The 21809-nt window shown below is 33.3% G+C and overlaps 1 long non-coding RNA gene across 1 annotated transcript; it reads left to right on the top strand.

Moving 5' to 3' along the window:
- The first annotated feature begins 14 nt into the window (after positions 1–14).
- LOC134231840 (uncharacterized) lies at positions 15–1365 on the top strand. The gene is made up of 3 exons (XR_009984637.1): positions 15–152; positions 647–753; positions 924–1365. It is a non-coding gene; the product is annotated as an uncharacterized LOC134231840 (long non-coding RNA).
- Positions 1366–21809: the final 20444 nt, after the last annotated feature.

The raw sequence follows: 21809 nt of genomic DNA, 5'->3' as shown, positions 1-21809 counted from the left end.
GGATGCCGTGGTCAGCGCTGATGAAACCGCTCCTTGCTGCAAACTATTTCCACGTGATCTATATAGGTCAACTTATCAAGATTTTGAAAAACCGGGCAGCATTTTTGAGAGACAAAGAGCAGGATTTAGGGAATATTTTACATCACCGTATGGTATGTTGAATTTAAAGTTGTATTCATCGTGTATACATGTATTAAGAAATAGTATTATAGCTGCATGTGTTTGTATAAGCCTGAATCATTCCTTGTAAACAATGGTAAATGATTGTATATATCTTGGATATTTGAGGGCGGTTAATTAGTTGTTTTTGAAGTAAACTGATCATTGAAGTTTATCATGATTGTGCATTTATTTTACATATGTATTATGTCTTGTGTCTAGTGTGAATTTTCTTTATTAATGTGTACTTTAGCATAATCACCCCAGGCTTAGAGATAGATTTTCAAATTGAAAGCTTCAAAACATGATTTAAATAGATCGAGTAGGTTGAGTTTGCGTGTTTGTGTGGAAGGGGGGGGGGGGGGGGCTTAACGAGTTGGTTTAATACTTCTTTGGAAATGTAAAATGATTTGTATTTATATACAGTGTCATGTATATATTTTTCAATTTACAATTCTCAAAATGAATATCATTTTTCATTTTACAGCGGCTGTTTGCAAAGACTAAATATTACATGTTATGAGAGGAATTGGAAAAATATGAGGTTTGCTACACACCATCTTTGAGGGATTTACCGGGGTATTAATTTTAAAGGTATGTGTGAAATTTCCTGACACGAATGCATAACGGAGATAGATTTATCATGTTTATTTAGTATATATTTTATAGAACTGTTGCCAAAAACATACACACTTTTCTTGTATTTATGACTATGTATAGTTTTTAAATCTTCTAAAATTATTCTCTATATCTTTGTTTTTCAGAAGAAAACAAAGAAGTCCAAGTGCCAAACAGATGATTTCCAAAGGAAGAAGGATATTGTGATTTTTTTTTCTTATTTCAATTGTGACAAATCTTCCCTGTTAAGAAGACTGTTATTGACTGTGTGGATGTAAAAAAGAGTTCATGGATTATATTTGTGAAAGAGTTTAAACCAATTAAAACCATAGGAAGTACAATACTTTTTTTGTTGTAAATTTTTTAAAATCCTTTAAAACATGTAAGAAATGTTCTGAAAACGATTTTAAAAATGTTTTGAAAACGTTTTCAAAAATGTTTTCCAAACATTGCAGGACAATGTTTTTGAAAAACGTTATGATAACGTTTAAAAAACCATACAAAATAACGTTGTAATAACGTTTTAGAAAATGTTTTTATAACATTTTGAAAACGTTTTGATAACGTTTTAATAACGTTGTTGTGCTACCTGGGTACTTATAAAACCGGAAGTACACCTCATATGCATACCAAAATTGAAACATAGAGAGCATATTAGACTCCAAACAGTTTGCCAAAGGGAGATAACTCTTGCAAAATTATATTTGAAAATACATTATAATACGAAATTTCAGGTCTCTAAAAGTCCCTTAAGGGGTCAAAATATGACCCCACGGACCATAATTTTTAAATTGGCTCTTTTATGCTTAACTCAAAACAGAAATCAGTTTTAAGATGTGAGGACAAATAAAAAAGCAATATACAAAAAACTAATTTATGTACTGACCCCTAAAATCCCTTTTATTTTAGGAAATTTTATTTTTATGATCTAAATATCGGAAGTCAATGCTAAAGTCATTATTTATGTGAAATATCATGAGACTTGCTTGCTTCCCATTGAAAATAATGGACATTAAATGATTTCATATTTATCATAGAAATCTCCATAGGCAATTTTAAGGTACTTATAAAACCGGAAGTACTCTACATATCCATACCAAAATTGAAACACAGAGAGCATATTAGACTCCAAACAGTTTGTCAAAGGGAGATAACTCTTGCAAAATTATTTTTGAAAAAGGATTAAAATACAAAATTCCAGGTCTCTAAAAGTCCTTTAAGGGGTTTAAAAGTGACCCCACGGCCCATAATTTTCAAATTGCTCTTTTTATGCTTAACTCAAATCCGAAATCAATTTGAAGATCTATGGACAAATAAAAAAATAATAAACAAAAAAATAATTTCTGTACTGACCCCTAAAATCCCTTTTATTTTAAGAAATTTTATTTTCATGACCTAAGCACCAAAGGGCAATGCTATAGTAGTTTTTCATGTGAAATTTTATGAGACGTGCTTGCTTCCCTTTGAAAAAAATGGACATCATATGATTTCAAATTTAACATAGAAATCTCCATAGGCAATTTTAAGGTACTTATAAAACCGGAAGTACTCTACATATCCATACCAAAATTGACACATAGAGAGCATATTAGACTCCAAACAGTTTGGCAAAGGGCGATAACTCTTGCATCATTATTTTTGAAAATACTTAAAAATACAAAATTTCAGGTCTCTAAAAGTCCTTTAAGGGGTCAAAAAGTGACCCCACGGACCATATTTTTTTAACTGTCCTCTTTATGCTAAGGGAAAATCTGAAAACTGTTTGAAAATGTATTGAGAAATAAAAAAGTTACAGGCAAAGGTCTTTTTTTAATGTTTGCCCCTTTAAATCCCTAATTTTCCTGATTTTCATTTTCCGAGTATTTTCAGGTAGAAACATTTTCAAGGTCATTCTAAACTTAAAATTTCACAAGAAAATTGTCATTACTTTAGGAGAAAAAATGTCATGCGTGATTTCAAATTAACATAGAACTCCCATAGACAATTTTCAAAGACTATAAAACCGGAAGTTCTGCTCTGATTGTTGTGAAACTTACAGGATATGCTCTACTAAATAGGTCAAACATATTTCTATGCTCAGAATAATTTTTGTAACGTAGTTGTTACTTTAAAAAATTTCATCCCCCCTTTTTCAGTGTTTGAAGTATTATATCTCGAAAATTATCTGTTGTATAAAGTTACGTACGCGCACTTATTTATTAAATAAAGTCTCTAGAATTCATATCTAAAATTTGGGAATCTAGACATTAAAATTAGAAATGTTTTTGGCTTCTTTAGTAATTTCAGTTTTCCTTCGGTAGAAACCGGAAGTGACGTATTCGGGAAACCAAAACATTACATGCAAGGGACATTTGCATGTTCTTAAAGGTGGTTATAAAATAAAATGTATATCTTCAAAGGTTTTTCTTAAACCTTTGACAGAAAAGTGTTCAGAATAATAATAATAACTAGATCTTTTTGTCGTTCAACAAAAACGGAGGGCTTTTCGACCCCTTAAAATAAAGAATCTTAAAAGAAAAAACAATATTTTACAATAAAAAAGTCTTATAACACAATATTGCAAAAGTTCTTTTGAGATCAATATTTGATTGGAAACATAACAATTCTCTTTGTACAGCAGTGTCTACTCAAAGAGACATAACTCGTTCGTTGTTATTAAACAAATTCGAAAATGTACTGTTTTTCAATCCACTAAAACTCCTATAAGGGGTCAAAAAGTGACCCCACGGTGCATAATTTTTAAAATGTACTCTTTATACTTGATGTAATGTCAAAATAGTTTGAAGATTAGTTGAGAATTAAAAATGTTACAGAGAAAAAGCCGTTTTCTGTACTGACCCCTAAAATCCTTTCTATTTTAGGGATTTTTATTTTCATGACATTAGCCCCTGGAGACAATGCTGGAGTCAATATTCATATGAAATTTCACGAGAATTGCTTGCCTACCTTTTGAGATAATGGAACAATCCTGATTTCAAATTTAACATAGAAATCTCCATAGGCAAATTTAAGGTACTTATAAAACCGGAAGTACACCTCATATGCATACCAAAATTGAAACATAGAGAGCTTATTAGACTCCAAAAAGGTTGACAAAGGGAGATAACTCTTGCACAATTATTTTTGAAAAAACTTGAAAATACAAAATTTCAGGTCTCTAAAAGTCCTTTAAGGGGTTAAAAAGTGACCCCACGGCCCATAATTTTCAAATTGTTCTTTTTATGCTTAACTCAAAACCGAAATCAGTTTGAAGATGTATGGCCAAATAAAAAAGTTACAGGCAAAAAACTATTTTCTGTTCTGACCCCTAAAATCCCTTTTATTTTAAGAAATTTTATTTTCATGACCTAAGCTCCGAAAGGCAATGCTAAAGTAGTTTTTCATGTGAAATATTATGAGACTTGCTAGCTTCCCTTTGAAAATAATGGACATCGTATGATTTCAAATTTAACATAGAAATCTCCATAGGCAATTTTAAGGTACTTATAAAACCGGAAGTAATCTACATATCCATACCAAAATTGAAACATAGAGAGCATATTAGACTCCAAACAGTTTGACAAAGGGAGATAACTCTTGCACGATTATTTTTGAAAATACTTAAAAATACAAAATTTCAGGTCTCTTAAAGTCCTTTAAGGGGTCAAAAAGTGACCCCACGGACCATATTTTTTAAATTGTTCTCTTTATGCTAAACTCAAATCTGAAAACTGTTTGAAAATTTATTGAGAAAGAAAAAAGTTTTAGGCGAAGGTCTGTTTTCAATGTTGGCCCCTAGAAATCCCTTATTTTTTCAAATTTTTGTTTCATAGTCCAATGAAGTCAGAATAGTATTAGAGTTATTCTGTATTCAAAATAATACAAGAAAATATTGATTACTTTAAGAGATAATGTGCCATGACTGTTTTCATTTTAACATAGAAACTCCCATATACAAATTTCAAGACCAATAAAACCGGAAGTTCTGCTCTGATTGATATGAAACTTACAAGATATGTTCTACTAATTAATCCTAACATACATCTATGCTCAAAATATTTTTTTAACGTTATTGTGACTTTTAAAAATTTCATCCCCCCTTCTTCAATGTTTGAAGTTTTATATCTCGAAAAGTATCTGTAGTCAAAAATCAGCTACGCGCACTTTTTCATAGGGTTAAGTCTGTAGAATTCATATCTTAAACTTGGGAGTCTAGTTAAAGAAAATAAAAATGTTTTTGGCCTCTTTAGAAATTTTAGTTTTCCTTTCGTAGAAACCGGAAGTGACAAGACCGGAAATTTTAAACTTTAATGACAAGATAATTTGATATAATCTATTTAACAGTCATAAAATAATATACCTATATTAAAAGGTATTCCTGAAAATCTGAGCAGAAGAATTGCTAAGTATAATAATAATAATAATAAACAAGACGAAAACAATAGGTCTTTTCGACAAAAGTCGAAAAGCCCTAATAAAAAAGACGAAAACAATAGGTCTTTTCGACAAAAGTCGAAAAGCCCTAATAAAAAAGACGAAAACAATAGGTCTTTTCGACAAAAGTCGAAAAGCCCTAATAAAACAAGACGAAAACAATAGGGCTTTTCGCCTGACCTTCTTTTTGTCGTTCAACAAAAACGGAGGGCTTTTCGACCCATTAAAAAGAAGAATCTTATATTACACATTAAAAAAAACTCAAATAATACAATATCGCAAAAGTTCTTTTGAAATCAATACTGAATTGAAAACATAACGATTCTCTTTGTCCACCAGTGTCTACTCAAAGAGAAATAACTCTTCCATCAATATTTAAAACATACGAAAATGCACTGTTTTTCAATCCACTAAAACTCCTATAAGGGGTCAAAAAGAGACCCCACGGCCAATATTTTTTAAACTGCAATCTTTATTCTTAATGCCAAACCAAAACTAGTTTGAAGATTGCTTGAGAAATAAAAAAGTTTCGGAGAAAAGGCTGTTTTCTGAATTGACCCCTGAAGTCCCTTCTCTTTAAGGGATTTTTCTTCTCATGACCTTACCAACTGGAGACAATAATAGAGTCATTATTCATGTGAAATATAACGAGCATTGCTTGCTTCCCTTTTGATATATGGGATTTTGTATGATTTCATATTTAACATAGAAATCTCCATAGACAATTTTAAGGGACTCATAAAACCGGAAGTACTCTTCATAAGCATATCAAATTTCAAACATAGAGAGCGTATTAATCTCCAAAGAGGTTGACAAAGGGAGATAACTCTTGCATCATTATTGTTAAAATTACTTAAAAATACATAATTTCAGGTCTCTAAAACACCCTAAAGGGATCAAAAAGTGACCCCACGGACCATTATTTTTAAATTGCCCTTTTTATGCTTTACTCAAAACCGAAATCAGTTTGAAGATCTATGGACAAATAAAAAAGTAATATACAAAAAACTAATATCTGAGCTGACCCCTTAAATCCCTTTTATTTTATGAAATTATGAATGACTTAAACACCGAAAGGCAATGCTAAAGAAATTTGATATATCATGAAACTTGCATGCTTCCTGTTGAAAATGATGGACATTACATAATTTCAAACTTGACATAGAAATCACCATAGGGAATTTCAAGGTATTTATAAAACCGGAAGTACTCTACAGATCCATACTAAAATTTAAACATAGAGAGCATATTAGACTCCAAACAGTTTGACAAAGGGAGATAACTCTTGCACATTATTTTTGAAAAAAAATAAAAATACAAAACTTCAGGTCTCTGAAAGTCCTTTAAGGGGTCAAAAAGTGACCCCACGGACCATAATTTTTAAATTGCCCTTCTTATGCTTTACTCAAAACTGAAATCAGTTTGAAGATTGGTTGACAAATAAAACAGTTACAGGCAAAAACCGGTTTTTGTGTACTGACCCCTGAAATCCCTTTTTTCTGAAAGAACCTTATTTCATGACCTTTCAACCGAAAGACAATACTAGAATTATTATTCATGTGAAATATCACAAGATTTGCTTCCTTCCCTTTTGAGATAATAGACATTGAATTTTTTTTAATTTAGCATAGAAATCTCCATAGACAAATTTAAGGGACTTATAAAACCGGAAGTACATTTCATATGGATACCAAAAGTGAAACGTAGAGAGCATATAAGACCCCAAACACATGGACAAAGGGAGATAATTCTTGCATCATTATTTTTTAAAATACTTAAAGATACAAACTTTCAGGTCTCTAAAACACCCATAAGGGGTCAAAAAGTGACCCCACGGACCATAATTTTTAAATTGAACTTCTTATGTTTAACTCAAACCTGAAATCAGTTTGTAGATTGGTTGACAAATAAAAAAGTTACAGGGAAAAGACGATTTTTAGAATTGACCCCTAAAAATCCCTAATTGTAAGGGATTCGGTTTTCATAACCTTTTCACCTGAAGACAATTCTAAATCAATAAATCCCTGTAAATATTACATGAATTGCTTGCTTTGCTCTTGAGATAATGGAACATAAATGAATTTTATTTACTATAGAAACTCCCATAGACAATTTTCAAAGACTTATAGAACCGGAAGTTCTACTCTGATGGACATGAAACTTACATTACAGCCTTTAATTACTTTGATTAACAATACATAACCTTCAAAATAAATTTCCTACATTGTTTTCAAAATTTTCAATTTCAATCCCCCCTTTTCTTAACATTTGATCCCTATAACACAAAAATGTACCTTAGGTTTAATACCACTTACGATGACTTTTTTGTAGGTAATACTTTGAGGAATATATTCCTTAACTTTGACCGAAATTGCATGTAAAATAAGGAAAGTATTAGGGCTTAAAGAAATTTTAGTTTCTGGCTGATAAATACCGGAAGTGAGGTTTCTAGAAGTACAAAACTTTACTTACGCGAGACTATTAGATATGCTGTCCAATGGTAATGTTATAAATTACATATCTTCAATGATGTTCTTTAAATCCTTGACCAAAAAGTGTTAGGTATAATAATAATAATAATAAAAGAACACAAAAACAATAGGGCTTTTCGCCTGAAAGCGAAAAGCCCTAATAATAAAACAAGACGAAAACAATAGGTCTTTTCGACAAAAGTCGAAAAGCCCTAATAAAACAAGACGAAAACAATAGGTCTTTTCGCAGAAAGCGAAAAGCCCTAATAATAATAAGGAAAAAGAAACCGAACGAAAACAATAAGGTCTTCCGTTGGAGACGGAAGACCTTAACTAGATGAGATCTCGTTGCGAGCAACGAGTAGGTCTTCCGTCCGATTTCTGATGGGATTCGACCTGTGTTGGGATAATTCGATTGATAGAATAATTAAAAGACAACTTAGGATGTCAGAAATGTATAGGAATTCTTCAAAATATGTTTAGAAACTCATAGAAGAGTAGAATCTGTCAATTTCAATCAATTTCCGCTTCTTCTAATTCACTTCCTGTGTGACCGCTGAAGACTGAAGACCTTAATAATAGGGAAAAAGAATCCGAACAAGAGCAATAGGGATCGGACAAACAGGGATTGAATCCGGGTCGACAGCGTGAAATTTCATCGCGCTTACCATTAGTTTGCTTCATTTATTCTTATGCATTCAACTTCTCCCCAATGTAATTCCTTACAAAGATATGTCGATTTAAACTTTTTCTGCATTTCTGTTTACTTATGCGACAGTCCATCTGTCATAGTATTATTAAATGTGAGTCACTATTCATAATTTCGCCCGAAACGTCACTAGTAATTCTTTTTTAATATACTTTAATTTTCTTTTTATCCCCAAATTGGACTAGCCCGATTAGTTGCACATTCATATAAAGACTGCAATGGTTCGCCGATAAACATGCGACGGTCAAAGAATCAGATAACATTTATGTTCAATAACTTGCAGTATTAAGAAAACAAACTATAGCCACGTAATACGTACTTAACATACTGATTGCTAGATAAGCAATGTTATTTGAAAACCTTTTACATTTAACCATTTATTAGGATCATTTTTCTTTGGTGCAAAACAAAAGGTTGTAGGTCTTGTATTTCCACTTGTTTTCATGTTTTATTCTACTTAGAGATACAGACGAAAGCAGTTGTAGTAGATGTTCGAGAAAACCTCAGATTCGAATCAGAATTGCAACGTAAATGCGACGTGACAATCAAACAATTCTTTAACATTTCTTTGATCCTTACGCTACATAAGTTCCGTTTAACAAAACGCTCAGCCTACCCCATAAACTCCGATCTGCACATTGGAGACAGCCGCCATTTTGGTCCCGCTTCAGATTTAGAAACGCATAAATCCTGAGTATAGATTGATTAATTTAAAAATAAATCATGTATGAGGCATCTGCAGAAGGGTCCCTACTAACTATTTTAATATCAAAGAAAAATGTTGAAAAACAAAAAAGTTGAAAAATTTGACTTTTTAAAATCGCTTCCTGTAGCGAACGGAAGTACTGACGACGCACGAAAAGGTAATTGTGCAAACCTATAAGTCATGAACTATCATCTCCAATACGTCTCCAGTTCATATCTTAAGCAGTTTTCGCTATTTGGTGCGCACAAAATTGCATTTAAAAATCAGGAAATTGTCCATATCTCACGACCGGAAGTGACGACTTCGACGAAAAAAATTTGCAATAAGGTTCAGATCAGTACCTATTAGATGTGAAAGTTTCATGAGAATTGGCCCAGTAGTTTACGAGAAATCGCGTGCACAAAATCGGTAAGAATAATAATAATAGGGAAAAAGAAACCGAAGAATAACAAGAAGGTCTTCCGTTGGAGACGGAAGACGTTAACTAGATGAGATCTCGTTGCGAGCAACGAGTAGGTCAAACCGGAAGTAGTCAAAAACGCGTATTTTTGCCGTTCTTGTCAAGTTTTTGAGTAACATATGTCTCTGAGAGCATAAAAATTAATTTTCCGTCCGTCGTCATCACTTCCGGTTAAACCGGAAGTAGCAAAAATTTGCATATTTTTGCATTAATTAACATAGCTTTAGAGGATTCAAACCATTTTTGGACGTTATTTCTCATTTTTGTTAAAAATGAAAGCTACTTCTGGTCAAACAGGACGGAAGACCTACTCGTTGCTTTGCAACGAGCTCGGCTCTAGTTCTTCTTATTTTTTTCTCACCGATTTTGTGCACGCGATTTCTCGAAAATGGCTGATTCGAATTTTATGAAACTTTCAGGTCTGATAGAACATTAAAAAATCTTGATGAATTTTTTTTTCATTTTGATGACGTCACTTCCGGTTCGGAGATTTTAACAATTTAGTGATTTTTAAGGGTCAGTTTGTCCGCCGCTCTTCTATAAAACCGCTCATCAGAGGAAGATGAAACTTTTAGGGAAGATAGAGCAACATATGTATATTTGCATTGTGTTGTTAACTTTCACAAGAAGTACTGCACGTTAGCGCTCGGTATGGTCTGAAAAAAGTCATATTGAGAGTTTCAAAATTCTAACACATTCTCTATGATATCTTTTTCCTTGTAAATATTTTGTTAAAACATATAGAACAACATTTGTGCAGAATTAAAAGGTCTTTCAAAAAATATCTTTAAAAAAGGGCTGACCCCTAAATTAAGGGATCTAGAGGGACCGAAAGTTTTATCCCGATATCTCAATAAGTATGGATAATTTTTAATACATCGAAGAAGCAAAGTTGTTCAAAATGTCAAGCCGAATCTATTGGGATCATCAAAAAATGTCCGGTGACGTCACTTCCGGTCGAACCGGAAGTAGTCAGAAAATGCATATTTTCGCCGTTCTTGCCACGTTTTTGGAAAAATATTTGTCTCTGGAAGCATAAAACTTAATTTACCGTCCGTCGGAGTCACATTCGCTCAAACCTAAAGTAAAAAAGGGGTTTATTAATAGATTTACAGGTTTAACCATTTTGGGGCATTGTAATTCTTTTTTGTAAAAAATGAAAGTTACTTCCGGTCAATCAAAAAAAAAGCTTTTTTGCAGATACATGAAAAAAGGGCTTTTACTGAGAGGTTTGTGATTTTTTTCTCCATTGGTGAGATACATATGTAGCTACGGCCTTTGATAATTTTACTGGAAGGCAACATCATTTATTTGAAAGTATTAAAAGGATATGACCATTTTTTAATACATGTATTGTGTTACAAATTGATGTACATGTAGATCGATATAAGTTAACTATGTAAAAAAATATATGGGACATAGTATGTAACCTTTCAAGGGATGTTTCTATAGCTAAAGGATTAGGACCTATGTTTTAAGAAATGTGAAGGGCAGACCCGAACGCAATCCCCCATCGTTCCCGATAAACTACGTACAGGTCTGTGTACTGGTACTTACCAAATTATATAATATGTAATTTATTTCATTACTTTGTTCAATCAAGACAAAATACCTTTCTTCGTTATGAAAAATATTTCGCAAGTTTTCCCTATTAAAATCAACCGGTATCTAGTTTTTTTTGTCAATGGTACATAATTTTAGCTCAGCATTTAGTCATGAGCTCTACCCAGAGTTATCGTTTCTGGTACGCGCGACAGCGAAGCAAAATATGGGTGGGATCTTGAGAGATGTACAACATGACTATTAACAGACGCATTTCTAATGTTATATGAGTCGTGATTCGTCACATATTTTTAAGGGGTTGGCTATAATGTCTGGATACCAGGAATGAAACTACTCGGGTCAAAAATTGCTATGAACGAAGCAAGTCGTTCCTTGATTGTTAAGCATCTAACTAACCTAGACGAATGACATATTCTATAATTTTGATTTGGTAAAGTCGCATTCGCGCCATTTTGGAATGTTCAACATTGCAGTAAAAATTGATCAGAGTAAATTTATTATCCCTGTTTCCTGTTAGCCTTTTGTTTTATCTTTTGAGATATTGATGATTTAAATAAGCTCTTCGCTTCATGTGCCTACTCACGGGGTGTAAAAATAAAACAGAAAAAATAAAAAGGGTTCACTGTCATTCTAAAAATAATCAACCGATCAAGTCTGGTACCAATCACCATGATCACTAGATTAAGCTTCGTAGCTTAAAGTACCCATATGCATAGCTTTATTTACCTACCTGAAGTAACTGTAAAATATTAAATCTAAGTTGTTATTAATATGGCATTTTTCTCAAGAAACAGGAAATTGCACTTTGACGCAGTGATAATTTTCAACTTTGAACTTACCGAAGACAATCCGTGAAAAATTTTACTCTGAGTAATATGCATTTCTCTGTGTAGATGCAAATTTCTTAAAGAATTGGGCCTATATAAGCAACTGTCAAATGTTATTGTGTGTCCAAATTGTTGCTTCCTGAATGAAATAAGTATGAAGTTTATTAAGTTTTACTTTTACAGTTTTAGTGAATATGCACACAATGTGAAGTAATCGTACTTATAACCTTGCCTTATTGCACACAAGGTAGTGTACAGTTATGCAAACAAAGGAAATTCCATGTTTCCATTAAAAGTGTTTAAACGCAGCAATGTTTAAAGTTACACAATGAGTCAAAATCGGGGGTTTTATTTAGAAATCTATAGCATACGGAGAAACAATTATGCGAATTATGACTATGAGTATAGCGGAGATCTAACAATAAAACTGCACTGTAAAGCAAGAAAAGACTTGACAATATAACAGAGGCATAGTCACAAACTTAAAAGTGGAAAAGTGGGTGGGTGGGTGGGTGGGGGGGGGGGGGCGCAACTCCAGAAATTCTTTGACAACCAAAAAAAAAAAGAGCATCAGATGGATTTAATGGGGGGGGGCACCATCATATAGTACCAAAGTTTTCTGTAGTATTCTATAAATCCCTAACACTCCAACCCCCCCCCCCCCAGTTCCAAAGGCCATGTGTGTTATATTATAGGGTTATTGAACTTATATTGGTGAATATTGGTATGAGTTGGCTGTTCAAATGCACGAGCTTGCGAGAGCATTTGAATAGCCAACGAGTGCCAATATTCACCAATATAAGTTCAAAAACTCCTTATTTATATTACTTAACCATTTCCACATAACTTGTAATAATTATTCCAACAAAAAAACTCTCAAATTAATTATATTTTAGTATCTTTATTCAAATTAACGTCTGTCCTGGTAGCGTTCAATATCGCATCATTCTGATGTGTTTACAACGGGGCGTTTGATATTGAACGCTCGTGTTCGGAATGTTTCGGGCATACACATATAGATATACCTAATACAAAGTGTGCGTTCAATAAAACGTCAAGACATTGAACGCTATAATTCTCTAGATTTTTGGTAGTATTTTTTTAGAGACTATTTATTAGCTTTATAATAAAAAGAAATATTAAGATGTACAACATGTAATATCCATGGGCGAATACAGGAATACAGGATATGTAATAGGGGGTATGGCATGAAATAATATTAGTCATACCACACTTTGAATGGTGGGGGCCTGAGTTTTTATGTAAGAACTATATGCGGTATATTGCATATACTTGCCCCCACAAAAGTTACATTTTGAAAACTTCATGAAATGTGCTGAATTCAATAAATTGTATGAGAAATATAAATTAACAGAACATATTATAGTTTCAAAGCAGTTTATTCACAATTTTTGTTTTTATGACGTCACAAACTAGTCCAATTTTAGATTTTTTTTCAGAAAGAGGACAAAATGGACAAAATTTCAACAATTTTAGCATTTAAATTTATAGAGCGCATGTTTTTTCAGGATTAATATTTACATATTTCATTGATATTATCATTCTACACATTATATCAAAATATTGATCCTGAACACACATGCGCTCGGTGACTTTTACTCAAAATATCGACGAAATATGTACATTTTTCTGTAGAATTCATTAAAAACTGAAACTTACGTCATGTTTGTGACGTCATTACGTACATATGACGTCATTACTTATGAAAATATTCAGTGCTTTGAAGTCAGCATATACTCCCCTGTTTAAGAACTTAATTAAATATACCTCCATCAAAGTTTGATGTGGGGGGCAAATATTGGTTATTACCGAATAAAGTTCTTTAATAGTAAAACCAGACACAAAAATAGTAGATAACAGATGCTGAATGAAACGGAAAATGTCTAAACTTAAATTTATGATCCACACTCCCTATCCCAAACTGGGGAACACAAGAGGTCTTGACAGACTTAATTACTATATTACATTACTATATTAAACAACTCATTACTTCAAGAGAAATGCTTACACAGTTGTTGTTGAAAATAAAAGACATTTGCCATAAAATGAGATTTTATTCCAACATAGCTGTGATTTTGCTCTACATTAAGTGGGGGGTACAGACATACTCTTGCCCCTCCCCAGATCTGAAATTGGTGGGGGGGGGGGGGGGAGGGGGCTAGTGCCCCCGCTTCCCACCCTTTGACTACGCTTATGATATAAGTGCTGTAAAACAAAGGTTGTATTGACTGTATCATTGTTTTTGTGTATGTCAAGGTCACATCACTTCTTGAAAAATTGCATCAACATTTTCGGTCTACTTAAACTCATCCCTGGGTATTGAGACTTTGGTAACTTAAAATTCAGCTTTTCAGGGTATGCATACAATAGGGTGGAAAAAATAAAACAATATTTTCATTATTGGGCATACTGAAATTATTTTCTACTTTTATTTTTCTCCATAAAAATACATTTTTTAGGTTCTGAAACCTGTAATTTTCTGAAACCTTATACATTTGGGAATTAAACAATTTACTCTGGTCATGCTTAAAATCTACATTTGTCAATATTCCTCATTATTTGTCATGGTGTTTCTTTAAACTCTCTTTGATTTGGATTGCTATCTAAGTAATCCCTAGAATAAATATTAAAAACATGTACTTGCATTTTTTATCTTCTTAAAAATAAAAAGCAAAATTTTGAATAGTTGCCTTCAAATGCAAATGTAGCTAAATAAAGCTACCTGAAGTACCTGAATAAAGCATGACATGTAATTCCAGCTGGATGTATAGTCTTAGCATTGTACAGTAACACTCATTTAGTACAAACATATATATTGTGAACATATAGCAAAGTTATCTTTAATCCCCAGCTATTTAAATTTAATAAATTCCAAATGAAAAGCCGTGCCCTTATTTAAGGGGATATAATTCATAAGTAGTGAACAATTGGTGGTATGTTTTAAAAAATCTTCTCAATAACCACTGCAACAGGAAAAACGAAACTAATAGGGAGGTATCCACAGGTAATGTAGATTCAAATTAATTCAAATCATGACCCCGGGGGGTAGGGCAGGGCCACAATGGCAGGTCAAAGTTTTACATAGAAAAATATAGGGGCAATTTTATGGCGTCAGGCTATAGCTTGGTGCTCATCTAGATATAAGGAAATCTCTGACTGCTCACCGCTTTCTTTATGCGCCAAATAATATAGTTATCTAACCAAGACCTTTATGTATCTGGCGTAGGAATATACATGCCAATTTCTGTGTTTATTCCATAAATTGCTTGAAAATCATACAAAATTCAACAGTCTTATATATAGTTGTAAACTCACTCACTTTTGTCAGGTTACTTTTCGACCCTTAACCTGATCCTTTTTTATGACACGGCAGGTCATGCTTATCGTCCGAATCCCCGATTTCTGGATTTAGTTCGTAAATTAGGTTGTACTTTTAACTTCAGTTACAACTCAAGCTTGATCTACATAAACCGATGCAATGTGCATAAGGCCAGTAAATTATCAGTGCAGGAGTAAACAATTAACTGGGTTAAATTGTTTTGACAAATCAAAATTTAAAATGGCTTCTGATAGAACAAGATTATTATCCATGTTATCAGGACCAGCAGGAACAAATTGAACAAAGAGAAAGAGAAACAATATTTATGTTCATATCAAGGAATCTTGGAAAACAACTTCCATTACATAAGATAAAGTGATCGAAGACAGTGTAGGTCTTACTGCATATTTAGTACATATTGCACTAGTTAATTAAAGTAATTCAACCTACGAGAAAGGAAAAGTAATTTCAAATTCCCTTAAATTGGAATTACTTTCAAATTTAGCACCAGGGACCTATATACTAACAAAATATTAGAATATATATGGTATAGGCCCCTGTTAGCACAAACTAAAAAGGCTTTTTTTCAATGCATAATTACAAATATGTAATTCAGGTCAATGCTGGACAATGAAACCTTCAATGATCTTTTATAATGTCAATTTATTCAATAATTTTTGTGCGCCCAAATTGATAGATCCAAGGCATATATTGTTTTTGTCCTGTCTGTTTGTCTGTTTGTTTGTTTGTTTGTCTCGAACTTTAACCTTCACAATAACTTTTGAACCATAAAAGATAGAGACTTCATATTTGGTATGCATACTCCACTAATAAAGCTCTTTCAAATAACACCAAGGTCAGTGACCTTATTACCTAACTGTGGCCTATATTCTAGAAAAAGCTTTTTTCTGCAAACTTTAACCTTGTCCAAAAACTTTTGAACCATGAAAGATATAAACTTCATATTTGGTACGCATACTCCCATACTTTCAAAGGGATATTATTAGGAATTAATGAAAAAATGGCATAATTAAAAAAATATTCTTCACAAAAATTGCTTGGACGGGCAAAATGAAAATTATTTGGAAATTTCCTCAAGTATTGTACATTTCATTTTGGCATGACTCCCAGGGTATGGTGAAGCCACAGTAGATGATTATAAAGTTTTACATTGGAATATATAGGTAAAAATCTTTAAAACTCTTTGCCACAAGAAGAACAAAACCATGATTGGTGTATTTGTATGGAAGATATGGATTTGTTAAATCATGTCCCCTGGGGGCGCGTGGAGCAACAAGCGGGATCAAAGTTTACCTTAGACATTTACAATGTATAGGAAAATATCATGAAAAATCTTCCTTGAAGAACAACAAATCCATGATTGGTCTTATTAATATGGAAGCATCCTCAGGTAGTGTAGATTAATATCTGTTCAATCTGTTCAAAACTTGATCCCTGGGGTAGGGTGAGGCCACAGGGGCAGATTAAAGTTATGCATTAAAATAAATAGCAAAATATCGTTAAAAGTCTTCATCTCAAAAACAACTAGTGCTAATTGTAACGGGGACCGTTACAGATGTTCCCCAAACGCTCCCCAACCCCCTTTTGGTGCCATATTCCCTGTAAGCTTCATTAAATAAGACAAACCCCATGCATTTGAGACTTTAACAACGTTTACCCAGAAGTTCATTCAAATTTTAGCATTGCACGTGCGCGCATGTGAATGCATCTGCGTAATGACCATATCATCTTGTCTACACAATCTATATATTTCAATATACTAAATATTAAAGTATTTAATCCAAAAGTATTTTAAAAATACGCTCATTCAAGTGTATTTTTGAATTTACTCATTTCACGTGCATGCACGTGCATACATGAGCAGGGTGACCATACCCTATTGTAGAAGTCCATTACATCTATCTATGTTCAAAATCCCACCCCGTTTGGTTGAAAACCAAGGAAGTTATAGCTGTTTTTAGTTTCAACCAATCAGATTACAGCCAAAGTACACGCACGTGTATGCATGTGCATATGCATGTGCATTTTGACCATACCTTCTTGTAGAAGCCCATTATATCTATCTATGTTTCAAATCCCATCCTGTTTGGTTGAAAACCAAGGAAGTTATAGCTATTTAAAGTTTGAGCCAATCAGATTGCAGCACACGTGCATGCACGTGTTTTCATGAAAATTACTATATATCATGTTGTAGAATATCCTAATGCATGGCAAAGTTCAAAATTTCAAAGGATATTGTCAAAAAACAAGAAAAATATTAAGACTTTAGTTTCAGCCAATCAGAGCGAAGCACACGTGCATGCGCGTGAGATCTTGCTATTTTGGCCATGTCATATTGTCTATGTTACTAATATATCCTTATATTATGAGTTTCAAAGCATTTCATCAAAAATTTAAAAAGTTACGCTTATATGCATTATATTGAATATTTCTCGTGTTGCACGTGCGCGCAAAATGACCTTCGTTCGGCAAATCTACATAACATGTCTACTGACCCTAAAAACATTTCACCTTAGTCAGATGTGTAGTTTACGAGATCATTCGCGGACAAAAAAGTGCCCAGGAAGAAGAAAAATAATAATAACTAGTGCTAATTGTAACGGGGACCGTTACAGATGTTCCCTAAACGCTCCCCAACTCCCTATTGGTGCCATATTCCTTGTAATCTTCATTTAAGTACCAGTCCGTGTAAAAATCATGCAAAACTGATATTTGAGTGATACACTCAGGTTCTCAGAATTCAATGATTTTCCACACATAGATTTCTCTTGACCTATGATCCATGTATGTAAAATAAAAAATGTTTTGGATCATGGTTACTATGGAAACCTGATCAATTTAATTTCCTTAGCAACCAGCCAATTTTTCTATTTGAACGCACCGAAAATCAGTGATCTTTAAAGCCTGAAATTATATATAAAAACTTTAACAATAATTCTCATTTACTTGTATGATAAAGACACACATTTTATTTGTTTATTACACACAAGACATTGATATTTTATCTGAAGCTAGTACTATGGTAGACATTAGAATATATGTATGTTTTTGCTTTTTTGCTGATTCAGCATTTTCCTTGATTTTGACAATATTCAAGGCCAATTTAAAAAAAATACCAAGCTAATACAGATTTTTCATGACTTTCACATAAAAGTAGAGAGCTTTCTCTTTTACAGATTGACTTTGAAAGCGTGGGTTTTTTGAAAAATCCTTTTCGTTGCCTAGCAACAAAATTGGATGTTTTGATAACTAAAAAGTGAAAAAAGGTAAAGGGTTGGGTCAAAATCTTATGATTTTTTATCTTTTTGTGGCAGATACAATTTTTCAAGTAAAAGAAAATAACTCTCATATAATTTTAAAAGGAAAGAATAATTTATAATCATTAATCTCCATGGCAACAGGAAATTTTCCCTAGCAACAATGCAAAAACAGTTATTTTTTCGCCCTTTTAAAGTATTATATTAGGAATAAATCGACAATTATTTTCAAAATTGTAATTAGGCAAATTGTTAATTTAATATGGGTTTGAAATAAATAAATTTTACTTTATTAACCCATAGCAACATTTCTGAAAACCTAGCAACCAATTTTGTAACCACTTTACCTTTTTACATACAGTCATTTATTTTTGAAGTTGAAATAAGATTTTCCAAAAAAGGCCTTCTGAATGAAAAATAGAAACAAATAGATACAAGTAGTATATATCAAAATACCTCTGTTGATGAAAAGATTCCATAGAGTAACTAATTCTTGGGTTGCCATGGTAATAAGTTGCACACTGGCCAAAAAAACTTTTTGTTCACAAAGTACACTACAGCTGTACTTGGCCCCCAGTTTTTGCTTAATGGGCTAAACTAACTGGTTATTCAAGTACCTTTAGCATTCGTCTTTCTACGTTAAGTATATTTTTATGATTACCATGGATATAATAACGTGATATTGATTTAATGTAGCTTAGGTACTATTCTATTAGCTGCAGAACTGTAGCTCTCTGCTTGAGAAAATTCGGACAGATAAAGCAGAGAGCTACAGATCCAAGCGTTGTAAAAACCTTCGATTTACGCCGACGATTTTTTGTTGCTCACGTCGGGTATTTTTTCTTCTATTTTATAATTCTCTCAGCTTTAAAAAGGTATTTTATAATTATAATCATACATTAAAATTAAATTCTTGATAATTTACTTACCATTCAATGCTAACAAATGGCTGTTTTTGGTTACGGACGTCAAAACGGAACTCTTTTAAACCGACAAACTATGAAACTACAAAACTATTAACAGGACTGTTTCGGACCGTTAAAAGGTAAATAAACTTTCATAAATTATAAAAAAAAAATAAGAGTTAAATATATAATTAGTTATAGGATACAATTCTTAAAGCCAGAGAAAGTTTAAACTACACAAAATAAATTACCTGAAGTAGCGACAAAAAATCGTCGGCGTAAATCGAAGGTTTTTACAACGCCAGGATCTGAGGCTCTCAGCTTCATCTGTCCAAATTGTCTCAAGCAGAGAGCTACAGTTCTGTAGCTACTATTCTATGTTAAACAGGCGCGGATCCAGGAATTGAAGTTAGAGGGGGTGCCAAAAGTAGGCAAGGGGTCTGGGGGCCGCCTTGAGGCCCCCAGTAGGTCCAGGGCAAAGCCCTGGTGGGGGCCCAGGGGGCGAAGCTCCTGGATTCTAGAGATTTTGTATGGTAAAATGAGGTTTACCAAGTATACATATTAACATTTTCTAGACGAAACTGTGATTTACTTTAATTTTGACAATTTTAGGGGGGGGGCGCGCCGGGTGCCCCCTTTAATCCGCCACTGTTAAAGATAAAGACTCTCATAAAGCTTTGTTAAATTTTACAAGCAAGGACATCTAGGAATTTTTGTGAAACCTCGTTAAGATTTCTCTAAAGGTTGAAACTTATTTATGACATTTTTTTGTGAAAATGTCTATTGGTTTTGAAAGTATCTGGTAATTAATCGCTGTACTTTGAAATGGAAGATTGATTGATTGATTGTATGTTGTTTAATTTCCCTCTCGATTTTTTTTATTCACACAACATACAGTATTATATACATATTTCAAAAGAAACAGAATGATGTGTTTTTTTTATTTTAAGAAAGAGACAGCAATAGAGAGAGAGAGAGAGAGAGAGAGAGAGATGAGCAACAGAGAGAGAGTGAGAGAGAGACCGCGCCTCTCGAGAATTTTTCATTTTTATGGAGACGCCACCACTAGCCGGTGGAGAGGTGCAAATTGTGCTTTTACGGCCCTTTTAAGAGCAGTGATGGATGGATCTTTTTCGTGCCGGCACCTATTGTGACATGGGACCTCGGTTTATACGATCTCATCCGAAGGACCAGTCTTCACGTCCCACAGTGGAATTTGAACCCGTGATGTAAGGATCAGCTCCTTACTTTTCATCTCTAGAGCAGATGCTCTAGTAACGACTGCGCCACGCGGGCGACTGAAATGGAAAAAGACATTACCATATCACTATTTTCTTGTACTTACAAACAATTCTTTTAAAGAGAGAGGTGAGTTAGCGCTGTAGCCATCATAAAACACAGAGGTAGATTTCAGAACTACTGGAACTTTAATTTGCTGAATTGACAAATTATTAATAAGAAGGTACTTAGGGGATGGTGGTGGTATCCATTCAGAATAATGAATTCTAGAGTGGACTTGACAGTGACACAGCTCAATAACTCTGCTATATAAGCATTCTGTGTTTTACTGTTATTTCAATCTGGGGTGAAAAATAAAAGAGCAACAGAAAAAATGGGCACCTAGTTTATAATATTCCAGTGCGCTGCCATTTTGTCCTTGCATCTTCTTGGGTCTTTCCATCAAGTTAAAAAAAATAGCCTAGGTTATACCAGTAATTCTGAACTTGTCAGAATGATCAAGTGAGGTAGTAAAAGTTAGATACTGTATTTATTATCATTTTAGAAATGACTGATCTCTTCAGTCTTGGCATTATAATAACTAAGAATTGAATAAAAGACTGAAGATAATTAATATAGAAGAATATCTAATGATATCTGAGTAACTGTTACTTTGTATACATGTGTATGCCCCCACCCCACCCCGTAAACGAATAAATGAAGTTTCGGGGGTGGGTGGGTATATAGTTTCTTTCGTGCCCGTAGGTCTGTCTGTCTGTTTGTCCGCAAAAACTTTAACCTTGCCCATAACGTTTAATTTAGTGGAGTTATGACTTTCATATTTCACATGTGTATTCCTTGTGATAAGACCTTTCTTTGGGTACCACCAAATTGGACCTTGGAGTTTGACCCGCTTTTACACAAAAATTCCAAACTTTTACTTTGGTCATATCTATTGAACAATAGATACCAGGACTTTTATACTTTACATTTTTTGTGGCAAGACCTTTCATTGAGTACCAACAACTTTGACCTCGGAGATTTCCGTACTTATGAAAAAACTTTAACCTTGGCCATAACGTTTGGACAGTAAGGGCTTTCATACTTCACATAAATGTATGTTATCCTTGTGATAAGGCGCC

This window comes from Saccostrea cucullata, unplaced genomic scaffold (assembly GCF_032062105.1).
Source record: "Saccostrea cucullata isolate Sc308-1 unplaced genomic scaffold, CSIRO_AGI_Scuc_v1 ctg11256, whole genome shotgun sequence".
NCBI classification, from domain to species: domain Eukaryota; kingdom Metazoa; phylum Mollusca; class Bivalvia; order Ostreida; family Ostreidae; genus Saccostrea; species Saccostrea cuccullata.
This window is presented reverse-complemented; position numbering and strand designations above follow the sequence as displayed.